The following is a 12,531-nucleotide window of genomic DNA, read 5'->3' on the forward strand; positions in this document are numbered from 1 at the left end:
GTAAAGGCAGAGAGCTCTCCAAATACCTTCTTTATGGCCCTTTCACTGCCGGAGCCACCTGCCACATGGAAGGCTGGTTCCAAATCCCCTGTGAGCAATTCTTCAAAGAGCAGATTTTGCACTATTTTCTCCCTTTCTGCTCTTCCATCTCTCCTTCTCCCTCTCACGTCACAGTCCTATATACAGTATTTACAGGTTGGGTGACAATAAAGCACACCTAGAAAAAGTCTTGGTGTAAAGAACTGCAGTTCATGGCAGCTCCCTTCCATCTTGTGTTGCTGAAGTTTCTCCAGCCCAGACATACATGGGTAGCTGCAACCTCTGTTGCAGTAGACCAGGAAGATGTGGACTGACTATGCCTGCATTTTATTTCAGATAGCAGTGGTATTCCCCTGCTATTTAGCATCTGAAGACAAAGCTGAGCACAGCTCAGCCATTCAAGACTGTTCAAATATTTTTTACATTTAGCTTTTTTTCCAGGAAACTCTGTGGTACAAAAGGAACAGTTCTGCTTAGGTGAGTCACTGGGCACATTCCTATGGGCCAAGCCAAGCGTGGGATTTCAGCTAAAAGGCATTTTTATGGGAAATACGGAATGTGACAACTGTTTGCATTGGAAGTTTCTTCTCAGACTTGGGGCTGTGTTTTCCTGAGGGTATATGAGCTCCTAAGCACTTCCAGGAGAGTGCGACTGAAACATTTTTGCCTCTTTGGTCATACATCTGCTTACCATATCTATAGCTTGCAAATCCTGTCTTTGGAGCCATGGGCACTTGCTTGTTTCTATCTCTTTTTCATGCCCCTTCTTATTAACATTTTCGACAGGTTTAGGTTTTTCCCTTAGGAAAGCCTGCAAGAAATGAGTAAATGCTTATGTTGCTGCTTTTCATCTATTTATTTTGCCTGTTTGTTTTTGCTCTTCTTTGGAGACACTATGATGCATAAATAAGCTATGACCTATCATCCCAGAGGGAGGAAATGGGAGACGGTGCATGGAAAATGTTTTCTAGTTTTCCTCCTTTAATTTTGGTAATGACATCATACTAAATGATCAGGCTTTTCCCTGGAATTGAGTTTGCTGTATTTTCTTTTAATCATCCCAGGTGTATATGCTCACAGTGAATCCGAAAACAATTTGGAATACTTATCTTTAAGTCTTTCAAGGTCTATATTATACCCCATTTAAACAACCAATTAAGGTTTAATTTCATTGTAGTTTTCAGATACAAGGCAATCACTGTCTCCTGCAGTGCTGATAAGAACCACAGCAGCAAAGGCTAGCACTCCAAGTAATAATTTAAAGACAGAGAAAGGAGGTGAAAATAAAAGATTTACCCCCTTTGAAATCAAGCAATTATAAGCCTGCAGTGGCCATTTCCTGCTGCGACAACTGCTGGTTAAAAAATGAGAGATATCCTTAACATATAGGCTTCACTGTCATTTGGGGGTGAAATAGTTTTTGTTGGTTTTATGTAATTTTTTCTTAGGAGTTTTCTTTTCTTTCTTGGTTATTGGAAGATTTTTGGGTTTGTTTTTTGTTTTTTACTTTGGTTGTGGAGTTGATGAATGAGATTCTTTGCTCATATTAAGGCAGAACAAGTAGCAGCAACTCCAACTGACTCAAAAGCAGAAGTTTCCCCAGTGCTTCCCAGTTCATTTTAGTGCTGACCTGTAAGTATCCTTTGCTGTAGAGAGAATGCCTTTGAAAAGCCGTGTAGACTATTCCTTGAGTGTCTTTGCAACAGAGGCTCAGCTATCAACCTTCTTGCATTTGCAGTTAAGCAGAGTGTCTGGTATGTGACGATTTTGTGACACAGATCCCTATCAGAGAGAAGCTAAGCTGAAAATTACTTATTTCATTTCACACAAGACAGGGAATGGAGGCAGGGCTGGAAATAAAGCACTGTAGCTAAATTCAGAAAATTCAAATAGGAACAGCTTTGCTGACTTCACCAGAGTCTGGCTTCTGATTACAGTATTTGAACCAGACTTCTCCAACTGCTTAACTCAATGTCTCCTTAGTGTCCTAAGTAAGGATTTTACTGATTAAGACTACATGTATGTTACTGTACACATCAATGTAGTTAAAAGTTGAGTTTGTTCTATTATATTGTGTTTTTCTTAACAGTAACAGTTAAATAAGAGAGAAGAATCGACTGGAGATTGAAAGCATAACATGTGCAGGACATCTGCAGATATTCTCATGACACATAATAAATTAAAAAGCCCAAATCTTTGGAGGTTTGACAGCATAACTGCAAAGGAATGACTACAATTTCAGTGCTAGCTCTTTTCAGTGTATTAAAGGTTACTGCCTACTTGTTTCCACAGTGATGTTTACGGTACTAGCATCTTCTTTTTCTCCATGTTCTAAATTAAAAAGATGGAAAGGAAAAGAAATTTAAAAAAAATAATAATAAAAATTTGCGTCAGGGTGTTTTGGTGTCTTATTTTTTGAATCCCAACTTTGCCACTTCACTTCCTTTGGCTCCAGCATCCACAGTATGGCAGTTCAAGGTCACATGCCATGTTGGTATTTTTTTATACTTGTTTCTGAAGACCCAGTTTCAGAAGAGAGTGGCTACAGTCAGGTACTGATGGGTACTTGCCAAGAACTGCAGCCTCAGGCAAAAGCAGATGCTGCTGGGCAAGCTGAGGAAGCTAGTGGATTTCAAGCACCTGGTTGCTGCTAAGTTAAAGCACACTGACTTGTGTCCATCACTGTGAGGTCTGCTTGGGCTTTGCCATTTACTACAATCAGAGATGCCCTTGCCTTTGTGCTTTTGACCAAAGTCTGTTTTCAGGTGAAATTAGGTGTGATCCCTTGAGGCAACAGGCCTGGCTGGATTATCTTCTTCCAAGTGGTACGTCTGTTGCAGCCCTGTTGCTGAAGGAGGACAGTGGCTTCCAACTCAGGGTGAGTGAACAATGATTATGGCTCGTGTTGTTGTTTGTCCTATAAATACAACAGAGGTCACAAGCACTTGACTATCAAGCACCAGCTGATTGAGGAAGCCCCTTCCAGGATTTGCCAGCAACCTGTAACCATGGTGGACACAGAGGCATGTTACTGGGAGTGCTCCCCGCAGGCACATGTGTGGATGTGATCTCATTACACTACCAAAGGGTGTGAGCATCACAGGGTCATTTGTTAGGTGGCTGTAACTTCACAGCTGGCACTGAGGTAAGAAAGAGACCCAATCCTCACCTGTTGGGGAAGAGAGAGGACAGGTGGTCTGAAGTGTAGAATACATCAGGGTAGAATGAAAACATGTCCACTTCTAAATGAAGAACAGGTTGGATATTATGAAGAATTTATTCCTAGAAAGAGTGGTGAGGCAGTGGTACAGGTTGCCCAGGGAGGTGGTGGAGTCATCATCCCTGGAGGTGTTCAAGAACTGTATGGATGTGGCACTGAGGACACAATCTAGAGCAATCACAGGCATGGGTTAATGGTTAAACTAGACGATCTTATTAGTCTTTCCAACCTTAATGATTCTGTCATTCTATGAACATCAGGAACACCAGCACTATCTTCAGGCCAGGACTGGATGGAACTGCAGGGCTGATTTGAAGGAGACGGCATAACCCCACAGAAAATAGAGGAGTAACACTACAGAAATGCACTCCTTTTGTTCAAGTGGTGGGAAATTTACACTGGTTTGTGAAATTTAATAAATATGCATTCTCCACATTCTCAAGTAAGACATGGATTCTTCTTCTCTTTAAAGTTATTATATTATATCCAGTGCTCCAAATTCATGCACGTTTATAGATTATACAAGGTAGCAAGATGGTCTGTGGCCAAACTGTGAGAAACAGTTGAAAGGAAAAACGCTGTTTCAAACTGAGAAAGATATGTGGTATGGAGAAGGAGCTCAGAAACCTCAGACAGTCATCCACCCTCCTGCCCCTGTTATTTTTATATTAAAATGGTTTTAGGCACTAGCACATGGGAGATGAAAAGGGAGGAACTCAGGGTATGAGCTCTGAGATGAGCACGATGATTTTCCTTGGGGAGATCACCGTACTCTCTGAAAGAGGCTGTAGGATCCCCAGACTTGTAGTGCCGATGTAGAGTACATTTTGACAGCTCATATGTCTTCCTTCTCGTGGATGGAGCATGGCCCACCCCTCATAGCCCTCACACCTGCCAGTACAGCCCCATCTTTCTCACACATGACCACACTAAGAAGAGGCTGGAAATGACCTAGTGAGAAATAAAGGTTGCTAAAAAGGCCATCTGCATATGGGGTCTACTGGTGGTCACTACAGTGAAGTGCTTTCAAGATGGCACATGGAGCAAAAGTCTCACTGACAGCTTGCTTACTGCACTCGTGCTTATATAAAGTGCTGGAGGCTCAACCAAAAATTATGTGAAAAAAAAAATGTTAGCTCTTAACTGGGGGAAAAAGTAACATCTAAAAAACTGGAGTGAGAAGTGAAGACAATCGATTTGCATAAATGCAAGGTTTAAATTTGGTAGGAACCACATCTTGTCTGTTTTACTGAGCCTAAACTGTGATACAAAGACACTTTGTACTCCAGAAAATAAGTTATATATACGTAAGAAAAACACATTTTCACTGTTTCAGAAGTACTGTATCACTGTTCTGAGCAAATATTTTTTTTGTTGAAATCCATAAGTTAGATATAAGTGAATAGGAAATAATTAATTAGCAGATTTGCAGTCAGCTGTTGTGCAAAGCTTAGCTGTAACTCAGTGCTCTAGGATCCATATTAGAGACCAATGCTGGACCTTCCTCTGAATCTTGGCCAATCACACCTTTGGTCGGGCACTAAAAGAGGGGATAAACTGCGGAGAACACTCCACAGCTTCTTTGATTTAAAGAGTTGTTATTATTATTATTTTAATAAATGTTGTTTATTTAGTCTGAAAGCAAAAGTGTTAAGACTTAACTGCCTATTAAGATTAATTTAAATCCAAAGTATCATTTTTAAAAGTCTAAATTCTCCATTGCAAGAAAAAAAAATCCACGCAACCACCCTGTAAATAAATACAAATTTGCCTCAGCATGATCTGAAAGAGCCCATCCCCACTCCTCCCCCCAGACTGGCTTCTTGTCACAGGCAAATGCTTAATAGGTTGTGGCTGGAAAATCCCAGGGAAAGCTGGAGATTTTTATGAGATGAGCACTGATTGTGCAGGAGCCTGCAGCTATTGCTGACCTGCCTCTTGCACAGAAAGAGGATTATTACATAAAAAGAGTTCTGGAGATATTGTATGAAAAATACATTTTAATTTCTTTCTCAGCAAAAGAATGAGGTGGAGAGAAAGGAAATAGGAGCAGGCAGAGGAACTGCTGCTGCAACTCAGTTAGGTGGGATTCCTTCATTATTTTTTTTAATTGTTATTATTGATACTTGGAAAGATCTTTAGAGGATCTTATATGGGTGCAGGTGAACATATACCTTAGTCCCACAGCCTCCCTTCATCTCTTCTAGTCACAAAGAGATGGTCTTTTGCATACATAAAAGCACATATACTCCCGTGAGAGCATATTTTTCTGGCTTTTTTTTCCCCATAATTTGCTTTCTGTTACTCCCTCCATACCTCTTAGACAGATTGAACAGAAAGAAGGGCACTATTTGTCTTTCTAATTACTGTGCACACGGAGGGATGTCAGCCTGGGTTCCTCTCCTAATTGTTAGCTGTCGAGGGGCTCTTCTGTTGCAGTGTTTAGTGTCAGAGAGCAGCCTGCCTTCCTACCTTGCACTGAAGAGTGTGAACACAACACTATAACCTCAATATCTCTGCAAAGTGCTCTCTGTTCCTTTCCCTCGCTTTCAGTCACTCTCACCTGGAGACAGCAGCTGTTTCTGCTCACCCATTTTCAGCCTCAGGTTCCTCCCCAGATTCCCCTCTCCATTTTCCATCCCCCTGGCACTGATGTTGCACTTTATGCAGCTTGTTCACCTGTATCCATGACAACTGGGATGACATCAGTACAAGGGCTCAACATCACAGGGAGGATTCCAAACCAATTAAGTGCTAATAATGCCTTTTTAATCGCACTCAAAATACTTCTGGTGTTAAAAAATAAAAGTAAAAAGGGGGTGGATGAGTGAGTAGATGCGGAATGTGGAGGAAAAAATTATCTTGCCTTGCTGGCTGCCTACACAATGACAACCCTGTGCTTTCCCCAGGCACCACAGCAGTCTTGGCTGCTGTCAGAAATCATTCTTATGTATCACCGAAGCAGTCGCTTGCATCTTCAGCATTGCTAGGACCAGCTGCAAATGCTTGGATGGCCACTAATGTGTGCTTGTGCCTGAGATGGGCGGAGGGGTGACCCTGCTACTGCCTTAATTCCTGCTCAATTAGGGAAGCACACAGCTTTCCTCAGGCCAGATCTCTGCCATCGCCTTACCCTGGCCCATCACTCTGCTGCTGGAAGTAGCTCCAGGAAATCTGTCCAAAGCAGCCCTTCCCCTGTGAGACCACATGGCAAATCTTATAAAGTGGTAGCACTGGCACAGCTGGGTAGGGCAGTGCTGCTTTCATTTTGAGCAGGGATGAGCAATCCTGATTCCTTATCCTCCCCCAAGTAGGGAACTTTTCATAATGTGCAAAATTCCTGAGCACAGAGCAAGGAGAAAAAAAAAAAATAACTTCCCCCTAAATCAGATTTGTATAGGAGCAGCCCTTCTGACTTGCAGTGGGTATTAGCAATGTAGGTCAGGTCAAAGCCTGACAACTGGAGATCGTTCAGCAGTCAGGGAGCACTTGTATTACTTTCGTCCACACATTCTACTTAAAAATCTATCCCTCAAGCTCCCTCCATTACCCAGGTCACTGGCTTCATCTCCCATGCTGCCTGGTTGGGCTGGAGTGCACACAGCTGGCACTCTTCTTCTACTGCTTCACAGCCCTCATGGTGTGGCTGTTCCATACTGAGCAGGCATTTGCAAGGAGAAGGGGACATCAATTCCACAGCTCTGAGGTGGTTTATACTACAGGGAGCACATTTGTCAATCTCTCATCATGAGTTGAGTGGAGAGGAACCTGATGAACTTCAACAGTGCAAGTGTAGAGTCCTGCATCTGAGGAGGATGCATCAGGCCAGTTTAGGGGCTGACCTGCTGGAGAAGAGCTCTGCAGAGAAGGATGTAGATGTCCAGGCAGGCAATAGTTTAGCCATGAGCTAGCAGTGTGCCCTTGTGGCCAAGAAGGCCAATGGTATCCTGGAGTGCATTAAAAAGAGCTTGGCCAGCAGACTGAGGGAGATAATCCTCCCCCTCTACTCTGCCCTGGTGAAGCTATGTATAGATTACTGTGTCCAGTTCTGGGCTCCTCAGCTAAAAAATAAGCCAACAAAACAACCTGTAAATAGAGATCTTCTAGAAAGAGGCCAGTGAGGGCCACAAAGGTGATGAGAGGCCAGGAGTATCTCCATTGTGTGGAAAGGCTGAGAAAGCTGGGGAGGAGAAGACTGAGAGAGGATCTCATCAGTGTTTGTAAATATCTAAAAGGTGAGAGCCAAGTGGATGGGGTCATGCTCTTTTCAGTGTGTACAGCAGTAGAACAAGAGGCAATAGGCAAAAACTGGAAACATAGAAAGTTCCATACAAACATGAGGAAGAATTACTTTACTCTCAGAGTGACAGAGCACTGGAACAGGTTGCCCAAAGAGGTTGTGGAGTCTCCTTCACCGGAGATATTCAAAACCCATTTGGATGCTTCTCTGTGCAACCTACTGCAGGGATGCTTTGGCAGATGTTAGAGTTGGTGGCCTCCTGCGTTCCTTTTCAACCTTTATGATTTTGTGATTCTGTGTGTATGTTGAAAGTGTTTCAGATTCAATTCATTGCCTAGCCAGTCATGCAATAATCCTACCCCTCATGAAAACAGTCCCCGTTAATCTATGGCACCCTGCTGAATCATAATAGGTCAACTTTGCGCTCCTTGTCTTAGTTCCTATTTTTTTTTTTTTTTCCAGGGAACAGGTCTTTGATGTCTTACATGATGCGTTTCTTCTGTGGAAAGGTCTTGTGAAGCTGTCACTCCCAAGAACAAGGTGAGATTGAATGCAAGTAGCAAACTAACTTGGCAGGTGGGGAAGGAAGGCCATAATTACCTGGAAGCTCAGGTGGCATCAGCCTCATGGTACTCAGCCCTGAGGGTGGAGCCCACATGTTTGATAGAGCTGTCCTCATGCTGTAGCAACAAATGTCAAGCAGGAAAAAAAGGGTAGAGAATAAAAAATGAAAAGAAGAAAGGATAGAAAGGGGATGAGAAATAGGAAAGTAGTAGAGAAGAGGAAAAATATGTCGCTAAAATAATGAACTCAGTGGTACCCGGGAAGAAAGCAAACAGGCAAGAAAACTCAACAGTGAGGCTGGTCTTCCATCTGAGTACTCTGTGTGAATAGCACTGTGGCAAATTTTCGGCCATATAAGAGGACCAGATGATCAAATCAGTTGGATAATATCAACATCCCTACTAATTCCTCAGAAGTTTACGAATTACTGCTGCTGCCTGGGGTGCCATTGGAAGATTATTTTGTGATTTGATTTTGTGGTTTGAAGGGGCTGACTATTTATCATTGATATCTGTCAATGTGACTAGAAGTTAGGTAACTGGTGAACACCAATATACTGAGTCATTTACTTTTATTGTAAGGGATAAATTTTAGCTTATGAAGAAAGCAGCTAATTTATGTAACAATCTTTGATGCTAATCCATGAGAATTTATGTTGCTCTTGTCCTATTTTATTTGTGTGAACTCCTTTACCTTGTTATGAGAGTAACTGCGCTGCTTGGCTGACAATGCCCTTTTAGCTGAACCATGAACTGATTTAAATTGAGTATTGGACTAGCTTCCTTTGTGCTCCATTTTCCTATAAATTGGAAAAGGTGTTAGGGGAAGGCTACTTGAGTGAAATAAATGTTTTAATCCTGATCTAGTTCAACTCATTTTCTGTAAATGTTATTCCAACACCTTATTTCCAAATTTCCAGATGTCAGTAGAGTAGAACAGTATCCAGCTGAGAGAAATCTGTCTGCTAAACTGGGCACAAAAGTAAGTGCCCAGTGAAAAATGAGAGGAAAATTTAGATCGAATTGAGTTTTAAATCTTGAGCACCTTTTCCTAGCAGAAAGAACGAGTCCCAGAGGAGCAATTTCCAACCTACTTTATCCATCAGTGGCCTGTGCAGAGTTGTGTGCTGAGGGCTCTGAGCAGTGCATCTGGGAGAAATCCCTGGATCAGATAGAACACGTGTAATACCACCGGTGCTATGTGAATGATGAAGCTGGAAGAGGATGAAATTTTGTTTGGGAATGACTAATACTTCTATGAATTGCAGCTGGAGAGAGGGAAAGATGCCACTGTACTTGTTCTTGGGGCAGGAGAGGGAGACCAATGTTGGTGCAGCTTCTGTGACAAGAGTAGAGATCCATTTTCAATGACGGTTGATTTGTGTGGGAGGGAATGTCCAGTGGAAAGCTAAGGCCTCTGTGCTCCTCCTTAAAGACAGGCATCTCCTTTGCAGAAAAGCTTCTCTCTGTGGGCAGGAGAAAAGCTGCTTGCTCAGTATTTTCCCTTCTGTGACCTGAGGAAATAACCACCTTGCATACACCTAGAAAAGCCCTGAGCAGGACTTCAGCTGCTACTGGAAAATGCAGGCTGAAGGCTGAACTTGCTGCTTATCTTCCAGCTCAAATGTTGTCCCAAATATTGTGTTTTTCCAGTTGAGCGGGGTTCCACTGGAACCTGAGAGAGAAGCTCCATCCCTGGGTAACAGCACTGCTTGAACAACAATGTCATGCTGAGATGTCACATTCCATAATCTCAGTGTTCTCCAACCACTGCTAAAGTTCATAGCTAAACTATGAGTGACTTAGCAGAGAATAGGAGCAGTCTCTATTAGCACTCACTGTATCTGCTCATTGACAGTGCTATATGTCACACTATCTATCTCATCACTGTAGGCATCCAGTGTATATCCCACAGGATTCATCCTATGCATTTTGAGCAGCTGGATCCCATGTGCTAATGCACTCATCTGCCAGCTGCCTTTCTCTGGCAGCCTGTCTCACTGCATCCCTTATGCATTTGCATGGAGCACTCACCTTGTGAAATTCTGGATTTCCAACAGTTCACCATCAGAAGGGCTAGAGCAAATTTATGATTTGTTCCAGGCAGGCAACAGATGAAGTCTGAGCTTGAAAATCCACCATAGCCTTCATGTGGATCCCCACAGACCAACACTAGGATTTAAAAAAATTTAAAAAAAAGGGATATCTACCATTAGTTCGAAATGTGGAAGGAAATACCTAATAAATAACCCATATATGGGAACCATTGACTGCTCAGACTATCTGGAACTAAATCATTTGTTTACATGATTATGGGTGAGTTCAGAAGCATAGTTGTAGTGACTCAAATCTGAAAGTCTTGTTTTAAAGCCTGTCTTGGTGTTTTTGTACATGTACTGATCTACTCAAGATATTCACTCAAACAATTACAGAATCACAGAATCACCAAAGTTGCAAATCCATCCATCCACCCATCATCAATAGTTCTCACTAGACCATGTCCCTCAACACAGTGTCCATACGTTCCTTGAACACCTCCAGCATTGGTGACTCCACCACCTTCCTGGGCAGCCCATTCCACTGCCTGACCTCTCTTTCACAGAAGTAGTATTTCCTAATGTCCAGCCTGAACCACCCCTGGTGTAGCTTGAGGCTATTCCCTCTAGTCCTATCACCAGTTACACAAGAGAAGAGGATGACCCCCAGCTTACTACAACCTGTCTTCAGGTAGTTATAGAGAACATTAAGGTCTCCCCTGCGCCTCCTCTTCTGCAGACTGAACAATCCCAGCTCCTTCAGCCACTCCTCATAAGGCCTGTGCTCCAGACCCCTCACCAGCTTTGTTGCCCTTCTTTGAACACAAATTACATATTGATACTGGTGGTAAAATCAAAGCAGGGGGTAACTGCTGCATCACCATCACAGCACAGTCCTTTCTTGACTACCACCAGAGGAAGGCTGGTAGCGTGAAGAGATGCGCAAACTCTCTGGTTTCTCATATGTATCATCTGCACAATGCACTTCAAACAGCTGATTTAGTTCCCACCTTGCCAGGGATATTGAGGGCTGTCTCCTCAGCTGCTACATTCACCATGTTGGAGTAGGAATCATAGAATGACAGAATGACAGAATAGTTTGGGTTGATATGGACCTCAAATCCTAAGCTGCCCAAACCCCATCTATGGACACTGCAGCCCCCCACCAGCTCAGGCTGCCAAGGGCCCCATCCAATCCTGCCTTGAGTGCTTCCACAGCTTCTCTGAGCAATGGGAAGGAAGGAAGGAATGGGAAAAGCCTTTGTGCTTTCAAAACTGCCTTTGATTTTAGGAGAAATTCTGCAGAGGCATCACACACTAGATGCCATGCTGTTTTCTTGAGCTTCTGATCAGCTTCCCCCTACCTGCTTGGTCCCACTCAGTAGTCTTTGGGCTCCATGGATCCTCTGATGTCTTGCAGGCAATCAAAAGGCTATGGGTTTTGTTTTTGTGACATTTTCTTCAAATAGAGACTCAGACTGAAGGATTAACTAGCCTCAGTAATGGCCCTGCCTGTAGCACTCGACTGCTGGGAATTAGCTTGTCATTCTTTGGCTCATTTACAAATGGGGGAAAAATGGTCTCGGCTCCATTCAGCTGTACCACTTTTCACCCCAGAATTGCTTTTACAGCTGATGTTTGAGCTGCAAGCATATATTTTCCTCTTTCCTCATTATGCTTCCAGCTCTCTCAGATATTAAATAGCAGGTGCTTCGAATAAAGCATATTATTCTGACAAACATTTTCATCATGAGGTAAATTGGCACATACTAACTGCTTTAAAATACTTATGAAGTAATTGAATACAGCAGTATAGGTTACTATGCAGAAGTCTATCTCTAATAGTTTATGATTACACACGTTTCCTGCTATAGGGTGAGACTGTTCTGCAAGTAGAGCTTGTTGTTTCAAACAAGAAGGAAAAAAAAGGAGGGAGAAGAGGCAGTGGTCTGTGCTACCCCCATAGGATATTGGAAAAAAAAAAAAAAAAAAGAAAATAAAACACAGATGGTTGTATTTTACGGCAGCTTTTGAAGAAAACTTTAAAGAACTATGCAAATTTTGCCAATGCTTTTTTTGGTTTGCATATTTCTTCTCAGTCGCCTGTTCTACCACACATGATTGCAAATCTGTTTCAACCTATAAATAGATTTCTTCTTGCAAGCTTAGAGCTTTGTAATAGCAAGTTACATGTTCCAAAGATGCCAAAGGTGAGGGGATGATATTATTGTACAGGAAGTTTTGGGTGGAACAGCTCAGTGCTTTCCATTGGGTTAATGTATTGGATCAAAAATACAATCCCTGCCCCATGGAGTTTACAGACTAAAAGGTACACCATCAATTTGTAAATTGCATATCTGCCTGAAATAGCGTTACCTACTGTTTTGGCAGTTAATGCATACTGCCAAGAGGAAAGAGCAAAGAGGGAGCATA

General features: G+C 42.6%; 1 long non-coding RNA gene across 1 annotated transcript; it reads left to right on the plus strand.

The window, feature by feature from the left end:
- Window positions 1-2,813: 2,813 nt before the first annotated feature.
- LOC116654418 (uncharacterized) lies at window positions 2,814-3,697 on the plus strand. The gene is made up of 2 exons (XR_004309652.2): window positions 2,814-2,917; window positions 3,520-3,697. It is a non-coding gene; the product is annotated as an uncharacterized LOC116654418 (long non-coding RNA).
- Window positions 3,698-12,531: the final 8,834 nt, after the last annotated feature.

This window comes from Coturnix japonica, chromosome 1 (assembly GCF_054131305.1).
Source record: "Coturnix japonica strain WE chromosome 1, WE-NBRP24, whole genome shotgun sequence".
Taxonomy (NCBI): Eukaryota; Metazoa; Chordata; class Aves; order Galliformes; family Phasianidae; genus Coturnix; species Coturnix japonica.